The sequence below is a fragment of the Euphorbia lathyris genome, chromosome 4, assembly GCF_963576675.1.
Source record: "Euphorbia lathyris chromosome 4, ddEupLath1.1, whole genome shotgun sequence".
Taxonomy (NCBI): Eukaryota; Viridiplantae; Streptophyta; class Magnoliopsida; order Malpighiales; family Euphorbiaceae; genus Euphorbia; species Euphorbia lathyris.
In genome coordinates this window covers 78,186,535-78,196,516 of record NC_088913.1, presented here as the reverse complement: position 1 = coordinate 78,196,516, position 9,982 = coordinate 78,186,535, and the positions used below count along the sequence as shown (strand labels likewise).

General features: G+C 35.8%; 1 non-coding gene across 1 annotated transcript; it reads right to left on the bottom strand.

The window, feature by feature from the left end:
• Nucleotides 1-2,509: 2,509 nt before the first annotated feature.
• LOC136228108 (small nucleolar RNA R71) lies at nucleotides 2,510-2,616 on the bottom strand. The gene has a single exon (XR_010688442.1). It is a non-coding gene; the product is annotated as a small nucleolar RNA R71 (small nucleolar RNA).
• Between the last annotated feature and the right edge of the window lie 7,366 nt (nucleotides 2,617-9,982).

Sequence of the window (9,982 nt, the reverse complement as noted above, 5' to 3'; positions counted from 1 at the left end):
TTTGGTCAGCCCTTGAGGGAATGACTCAGCGGCTGTATCTTGATCAGTGGGTGCTGAGTGTGGATCATCCTCGGTCAGCGGCAGATATCTTCCTGCAGGGTTAGTTTCGTCGAACTCAACATGTACTGACTCTTCTAAAACTTGAGTTCGTTTATTGAAAACTATGTATGCTTTGCTGTTTGTTGAGTAGCCTAAAAAGATAGCTTCATCAGCTTTTGAGTCAAACTTAGCTAGGCTATCCTTAGTGTTTAAAATAAAACATTTACAGCCAAAGGCACGAAAGTATCCAATGTTGGGCTTTCTTCCTTTCCAAAGTTCGTAGGGGGTTTTCTTTAGTATAGGTCTTACAAGAGCCCTATTAAGAATATAGCACGCTGTGTTAACAGCCTCTCCCCAAAAATACTTTGGAAGCCTATGCTCACTCAGCATTGTCCTGGCTATTTCAACCAGTGTTCTATTTTTCCTTTCAACAACCCCATTTTGTTGAGGCGTTCTAGGAGCAGAAAAGTTATGGTCAATGCCGCTGGTGTTAAGCCAAAAATATACCTAAAATATCATCAATAATTACATCAATATTGCTACGAATTTATGCTATTTATACCTATTTAGAATACTTTTACTCCCGAATATGTTTCTTTCTTACAAGGTACATAAATATTTGGTAAAATCCAAATAGGAGTAAAAAGAGCTCAAAAATAGAAGAAAAGCCCTACAAAAGGAGTCAAAGACGACGAAAATTAATAACGCCAAGTCGAGGACACGAACGCGAACCGAAGAGGTGAAAAACGCTCCGTGCTGCGACCGCGGCCCCCAATATTCACGGTCGCGACACGCGTCCCTCAGCCCTCCTTCCCTTCGTTCGAAGTACAAATTGTTGCTCCCCCATTCTCGGTAGAGAATTTAATATTCTCGGTACGAGCAGGAGACTTTAGAAGCCTAGTTACACACTTTCGTTTTCGACGAAACGCGATCGTTCGGGTGGATAAAGACGTCCTTTCGCAGCGGACACGATCCTTCACAATGGACACTACACTTCAATCAAGACTCTTCAACATCTATAAATAAAGAGTTGATGGAGAGTTGAAATATAATGTTATATGTGTAGAAGAAAGAGATTAGTGTAGAATTTATGCAGAAATTCTGAGTCAAGTGATTCAGAAGTTAGATTTAGATTCTGTTCAAAAGCAATATGATGTACACACATTGTTTACTAAATAATAACAAACTCAGTAGCGTTTAGACATTGTTCCAGTTTAGTTTTCATTTTGGTAGTAGACCGACCCAGTCTCTATTACGAAGATTGAGTAGAGGATTCGCCACTGAGCCTGACAAACTCTAACAAAACCCAAGGAAAGGATTGACAACCCGTTCACTTGCACGCCGTCGAAGAATTCAATGCTCCATGTTCTCTGTAAACTTGTATCAATTTATATTTCATCTAATAAAGTCCGTTCTATTCGATAGATTTTTATGCGGCACTTATGGTAACCAATCCACTAAAGTGACTGCTGGTGTTTTCATTAAAACGTATTTAATCCAAAATCTTTACAAGGAAACTTTGTTGAACACTTAGGCAAATTATTATCTCGAAAGAGTTTTAATTTGATTAAGGGCAACTATCCCGAAAGGGTTTTGTCGCGTTCAAAGCCAATTAATTAGAGGTTCCGTCATTTATTTCATTTTTATAATTCGTACAAAGTTTAAAGTTGTTTTCTTTGCTTAATGCAAACAAATATACTTGTTTACTTTTCTAAAGTACTAAAACGTTCATGTTTTGCAAATTCATTTATTTCAAATTTATAATTCGTACAAGTTTTTGGCGCCGTTGCCGGGGAACGCCAAAATTTTTGACAAAATTTTCAATTTTTCGTGTTTTATTACGAATCTAGGTTTATTCATACTTATTCAAACTTTTACATTTTATTTATTTTCAATTACTAACATATTTATTTTTCAAGTTCTGTTTTGTAGGTAGTTTCGGTTCGTGCGAAATTTCAAGTTCATGCGCAGTTCTCGAAGTTCAGGCACGTCACCAGATCCTATTGACCCAGAAATTGAAAGAACTCTTAGAAAGAACAAGAAAGAAAAGAAAAAGAAAAACAAAACCCCAATAAAAACTAAAATTACCAAGCCAGAAGTTATGGCCACACTTATGGATTACGCTAGGCCAGGAGTGGCCGGTGTAACAAACAGTATAGTTAGACCCCAAATTAATGCACATCATTTTGAAATTAAGCCTGCGTTGCTTAATATGTTGCAAAATAATGTAACGTTTTACGAGTTACCTAACAAAAATCCTAATACCCATTTGACAAATTTCTTAGAAATTTGTGACACTTTTAAAATTACTGATGTAACTGCAGAAGCAATCAAACTTCGCCTTTTTCCTTTTACTTTGAAGGATCGAGCCAAAGAATGGTTAACTTCTATGCCAGCCGCATCAATTGAGACTTGGGAGCAATTAGCCCAAGCATTTTTATCAAAAAAATTTCCTTTAGCAAAAACCGCAAGAGTCATTAAAGAGTTAACATCTTTTTCTCAAAATGATAGTGAAACTCTTTATGAGGCTTGGGAACGTTTTAAAGAACTTCAACGTTTATGCCCACACCACCAATTGCCCGCTGAACTTTTAATGCAAACATTTTATAATGGACTAAATCCTACAACTAGAGGTTCATTGGACGCTATGTCTGGAGGGTTATTCATGAAGAAAACATCTGCCCAAGCAAGAGAACTTTTGGAGGAAATGGCAATCAACAGCAGTATGTGGCCCGCGGAACGTGGACACGTACCATCAGCGAAACCATCATCCTCAACTACTTCATCAGTTAAAGGTATAATGAATCTTGATCCAGTAGCGATGTTGCAAGCCCAATTTTCTGCCTTATCGCACAAAATTGATAGGTTTATGGCACCGTGTGATCCTAATGGTCAACCAATCCAAACAGATGTGGATTACGAAGGTATGAGTGAAATTGAACAGGTAAATTTTGTCCAAGGGCAAAACCAAAATAATAACCCTTATTCCAATACATATAATCCTGGATGGAGAAATCATCCTAACTTTAACTGGAGAGATAATAATAATGCTAATGCTAATAAAAAACGTACTACTAATTATCAAAATCAATCCAGAGACACGATTAGCACTTTATCTTCTAAAATCGACAAATTTATTGATGCTATGAGCGGAAAAATAAGTAATCACGACGATGGTTTTAAACGGATCGAGAATAAATTCGATCAGCTTATTAAAAACCAATCATCCAGCATCCATAATTTGGAGATTCAAATTGGACAACTCGCTAAATCAATTCCATCCCGCAAAAAGGGAAGTCTTCCAAGCCATACGAAAGAAAATCCGAAAGAGCATGTTAAGGCTATCACTCTTCGTTCAGGGAAAAATTACTTAGGCCCGGAAATGCCCGGAAATTCGACCTTACCTGGAACTGATTTATCGAAGCCCAAAGAAGATACATTAAAACAAAAAGATGCACCGATTGACTCTAGTACAAAAACTTTTGTACCCAAACCACCTTTTCCACACAAAGTCCGCAATAAGGACTATGACAAACAACTTTTAACATTTTTAGACAAACTTAAGAATTTGCATATTAATTTAACGTTTATGGATGCGATTACGCAAATTCCCAATTATGGTAAATTCCTCAAAGATTTAATTTCAAAGAAAATCAGTTGGGAAGGAATTTCATCCATTTCACTAACTAAAGATTGCAGTTCGATTGTGTCAAGTAATTTGCCCACAAAACTCAAGGATCCCGGATGTTTTACCATTCCGTGTAAATTGGGAGATATTGAATTCCCAAGTTGTCTTTGTGATTTAGGAGCAAGCATTAACTTGATGCCATTATCTATTTTTAATAAGTTAGGTTTAGAAGAAGACATCAAACGTACCAATATGGTTTTGCAATTAGCGGATCAAACCACTAAAAGACCATACGGTATAATTGAGGATGTTTTAGTTAAAGTTGACAAATTTATTTTTCCTACCGATTTCGTTATTTTAGATTTTGCTTATGACGTAAACTGTCCGCTAATCTTTGGTAGACCGTTCATGAACACGGGGCGTGCTCTAGTTGATGTGTCAGAAGGGAAAGTAGTTTTAAGAATAGGCGATGATAAGATTGAGTTTGATATGAATCAAGCGATGAAATATCCTATGGAGGATTTCGCTTGTATGAAACTTGATTTAATTGAAGAATGTGTAAATGACATTGTTCAAAAAGAAGAAATAATAGAACCTATAATGAGTGAGGAACTAGAAGATAAGGACCCAGAACCTTTGATTCGAGAAGATGGACCAGTTCCGCCTTCAATTATAGTTCCACCTAAATTAGAACTTAAAGAATTACCAAGTCATTTGAGGTACGCTTTCTTAGGCGAAGGCGATTCTCTACCTATTATTATCTCTAACAAATTAACACAAGTCCAATAAGAGAAATTGAAAGAAGTTGTTAGAAATAGGATAGGAAGTATGGGTTGGCAAATTTCAGACTTAAAAGGTATTAATCCAAGTATTGTAATGCACAGAATTCACTTAGAAGAAGATAAGCCACCTAAAGCGGATAGGCAAAGACGCCTAAATCCGAACATGAAAGAAGTAGTAAAAAATGAGATTACTAAACTTCTGGACAATGGAATTATTTATCCTATTTCGGATAGTGAATGGGTTAGTCCAATCCATTGTGTTCCTAAAAAGGGAGGCATAATAGTTGTAAGGAATGAAGAAGGTGAATTAATACATACGCGAACCACCACTGGTTGGAGGGTTTGTATAGATTATAGAAATCTAGATAAAGCAACTAGGAAAGATCATTTTCCTCTTCCTTTCATTGATCAAATGATCGAAATGATAGCTGGTCATGCTTTCTACTGTTTTCTTGATGGTTACTCCGGATTCTTTCAAATATACATTTACCTGGATGACCAAGATAAAACAACCTTCACATGTCCTTACGGAACATTTGCATATAGAAGAATGCCCTTTGGTCTATGTAACGCACCTGCAACATTTCAACGTTGTATGACTGCGATTTTTAATGATTTCATTGAAGATATCATGGAAGTTTTTATGGACGATTTTTCAGTTTATGGAGATTCTTTTGATTCGTGCCTAGAAAATTTGGATAAAGTTTTGTCTAGGTGTGAAGAAACAAATTTGGTATTAAATTGGGAAAAATGTCATTTCATGGTTGACGAAGGAATTGTTTTAGGTCACAAAATATCTGAAGAAGGATTAGAAGTAGATAGAGCAAAAACCTCAGTAATAGATAAATTACCCCCTCCAACTACTATTAAGGGAGTGAGATCATTTTTAGGACATGCCGGTTTTTACAGAAGATTTATTAAGAATTTTTCTGTAATTTCCAAACCACTTACTAATTTACTCATGAAAGATTCAACCTTTGATTTTAATGAAGAATGCGTTAAAGCTTTCGAAACATTGAAAACAGCTTTAGTCAGTGCACCTGTTATTGCTAAACCCGATTGGGATTTACCATTTGAAATTATGTGTGATGCAAGTGATTTAGCTGTCGGATGTGTTCTAGGTCAAAGGAAAGATAAGAAACTTCATGTCATTTATTATGCAAGTCACACACTGTCTGGTGCACAATTAAACTACACCACAACAGAAAAAGAAATGTTAGCCGTAGTTTTTGCATGTGACAAGTTTAGGTCATATTTATTAGGTTCAAAAGTTATTATTTATACTGATCATGCAGCATTAAGATATTTATTTGCTAAAAAGGATGCAAAACCACGTCTAATTAGATGGGTTTTATTGTTACAAGAATTTGATATAGAAATAAAAGACAAAAAGGGAGTAGAAAATCTTATCGCCGATCATCTATCGAGACTTGAAGATGAAAACGGTCCTATAGGTGAAACTATCGGTATACGAGATGATTTCCCTGATGAACACCTCTATCAAATAAAAAGTGCCATGTCACCTTGGTATGCAGATATTGCTAATTATCTTGCAGCCAATATTGTTCCGGAAGGATTAGATTTCCAACAAAAGAAGAAATTTTTCTTCGATATTAAACAATATTTTTGGGAAGATCCTTTTTTGTTCAAAACTTGTGGTGACGGGATAATTAGGAGATGCATTGGTGAAAATGAATACGAATCCATAATATCGGAATTCCATTCTAGCTCTTATGGAGGACATAATGGAGTTAACAAGACAGCAGCTAGAATATTTGAAAGCGGTTTTTTTTGGCCTACGATGTTTAAAGACGTCCGTTCATTTATTACTCGTTGTGATAAGTGCCAAAGAACAGGAAATCTAGGAAGGAAAGATGAGATGCCCCTCACAACCATATTAGAAGTTGAAGTCTTCGATATATGGGGAATAGATTTCATGGGACCTTTTCCCCCTTCCAATGGTAAAACTTACATATTAGTTGCCGTTGATTATGTTTCAAAGTGGGTTGAAGCAATTGCAACCCCGACGAATGATTCTAAAGTTGTCGTTAATTTTCTTGAAGATATATTTTGTAGATTTGGTTGTCCAAGAGTTATCGTTAGTGATGGCGGTACTCATTTTATAAACAAGAGTTTTGAAACGCTTATGAAAAAATATGGAGTACGCCACCGCGTATCAACGTCGTACCATCCTCAGTCAAATGGTCAGGCGGAGATATCAAATCGAGAACTCAAATGGATTCTTGAGAAAACAGTTTCATCTTCTAGAAAATATTGGTCTTCTAAACTCAATAATGCATTATGGGCATACCGTACTGCATTTAAAACACCAATAGGAATGACTCCGTACCGCTTAGTGTATGGGAAGGCATGTCATTTGCCAGTCGAATTAGAACATAAAGCCTATTGGGATATTAGAGAACTTAACTTTGATTTACAACAAGCAGGTAAGAAACGTTTGCTCAATTTGAATGAGTTAGATGAGTTACGTCATCTATCTTACGAAAATGCAAAGATTTATAAAGAAAAAGTGAAAAAATGGCACGATGCCAAAATTAAAGTCAAACACTTTAATGTTGGGGATAAAGTGCTGTTATTTAATTCACGACTTCGTTTATTTCCAGGAAAACTTAAGTCCAGATGGTTAGGACCATATTTAGTCGTCTAAACATTCGATTGTGGTTCTTTAGAACTGGAAGGTCCTACCGGAGTTCGATTCAAAGTTAATGGTAATCGATGTAAAATCTATTACGAAAATATTTCACAAATTGAAATTCCGTTCGTAACAAGATTATCTGACGTATAAATTACTCAGTTTATCTTACACAGTTTATTTTGTTTTATTGTTTTTATATTTTTGTTCATTTATTTTATTTTATTTTGTTATATTTTATTTTATTTTTTCCAAAATGCCATTTTTATGATTAGATGACTTTATGTTATGATTTAAATGCATAAAATATTTCTATTTCATGATTTTAGATTTAATTTTTAGGAAATTAAGATGAATTTGAAGTTTCAGGCAATTCTCTACCGAGAATTTAGAATTCCCTGCCGAGAATCCCCTTTTTAAGAATAGTCCAAACAGGTTCGGATTTCTCTGTTCATACCGAGAATTTTAAATTCTCTACCGTGAATCGGGAGGTAGCTTCGATGCCTGATTTCCGTAAGGAAATTAGCGTGTCGCGACCGCGGTTTTGACATTCACGGTCGCGACACGCGTGTTTCCTGCACTATCAGGTCTGAAACACTCTAACCTTTCGACGAACCTCTTGGCAAATGAAACATTAAGTTTATTCATTCCCGAAAGGTGTAATTTTATACCTTTTCATAATTAAAACAACACCTCTTTTCATCTTCAACTCTTATAAATTAATCCTATGAGATTCAAGTTCTGTTACAATTCTTTTCATTTTTGTCAGAATTCTGATTTTCTTCGCAAACACCGTTCTTGCTAAAGTATCACAAACTTTGCACTATGCCTACCAAATACAAACCATCTAGGCACAATGCTGCCTCAATCAACAAACGCCCAGACTTATCTAAGCGATATGGGGCGCCTTTTCCTATCTTCAACCACGATGAAGGTAGGCGTTATTGGAATCTCCGTTACAAATTCTTCACCGGAATGTTGTATATGGATGAATTCCTTAACAACCAACTTGGAATTAGTGATGACATGAGCCGCTATATGGAGCGCTTAGGGTGGACAAAATTCGCCCAAATGCGATTTCCAATAATAGGTGACTGGATACTTGAATTCTTTTGTACCATGCGTTTCACTAATAAACGACGAGTACGTCTCAGTTTTCGTCGGGAAGGCGAAATCTTTACTTTCGGCTATCCCGAGTTGCATGTTTGGTTTGGTTTTCCCCCGAGGGATACAATCAAATGTCATCCTAGAAGAGACATGACATCCACGGATGTTTGGAGAATGCTCACTGGATTCTGGCGATTCAATTCAAAACTCGCCTATAATCACTCTTTTCGCTCCAACTCCATGTTGTATCTGCACAAATTCCTATGTCACGGTTTATTCGGTCGCGCATTCAGTAGTGTGGTCCATGACACAGATCTTTATGTCATTGGAGATATATTCCAGGGAAATGCAGTAGATTCTTCAAAGATTCTGATGGAGGGTCTTGTCGCCGCTTCTCGATCCAAAGATAAGAAGATTGGGTTCGGCAATATAATCTGTGGAATAATTCTCGGTTCAAAGGGTACCATTGATGTTCCCTGGAGTGATGATGAATTCTTCCCGACAATTGACTATGAGTTTCTCGAGCATGAAGGACTTGTAAAACGTGTCTTTCGAGCAGGGCCTCAATTTTTGTCTGCACCGGAACGTGAAACTTTCGTGCAGTTTCAAATTGATCGTATTAAGGCCAGAAATATCCCGTTTGATAGGGATGAATATGTAGAATAGTTTATGTTTTTCATTTTATTTTTGTATATATTTTGTTTTGTATTAATTATTGGTTTGTTTTCGTTATTTGTACATATGTTAATATAATAAAGATCTTATTTAGTTCAATTCTTAATTTTATTAGACTTATCTATTTGATCCATTATCTATACTTAGCATATTTCATATGGGTCGATTCTAATTATTCTTACTCAAATTAAGATAAAAAGGATTCACATGAACTAATATGGTTTTCTATTTTTCCACACATATATCCACATTTAATTCTATTTGTAACTCAATTTATTTTCAATGAATTAAGTTATCTTTTTATCATTTCAATTCATGTATTAAATATGTATTAACATGCACTTATTATGCATTTAATATGGTTCTCTTAACTTATATGCATAAATGCACATTTACGTTTCATTAATTCTTCATAACCAATTTATTATACTTTAATTCAATTTATTAAGGTAAAACCTTTGGTTTTCCTTGCAATTAATGTCATTTATTTTAGTTTTTAAGTGCAGGAACACTTAATATTACATTCAGGAACCATTCCACCAACAAAAATGCACAAACCAAGTCATTAGGTACCCCAATTGGCCATTTTGACCAATTCTAATTCTCGGTATGAGCAGCAAGTTCGGCCAATTTTCAAGGCGAAAATTGCCTGAAGTTCGCGTGCCGCGGCCGCGGCTTTGCCATTCGCGGTCGCGACACGCATATTATATGCCCATTTCAATCCGATTTTGACACCAAATTTTGCCTATTCCTATTCCTATTCTACCTATTCACCTACCTATACAACCCTATATAAACCTACCTCTTACACAAACCTCACATCACCTCTATTTTTACCCAATCCCTTACACTAAACTCTTCCCCAAAAAATCTACTTTTACTCTTCCTAATTTATTCACTCCAATTTCTATCCTCTTTTCTATTTTTCAATCACTTCCAATTCAAAACCCCCAAACTCATCTTCAAGCTTTACTCTTTCTCTCAATTCCTTTTTCTTCTTATTCTTCTTCTCAAACCCTAAAAACACTAAACATCATCACCATGGTTAGGACTAAGCGTGTTGGTAACAAGCCCGCTGTTACGGAAGCTAATCGCCTT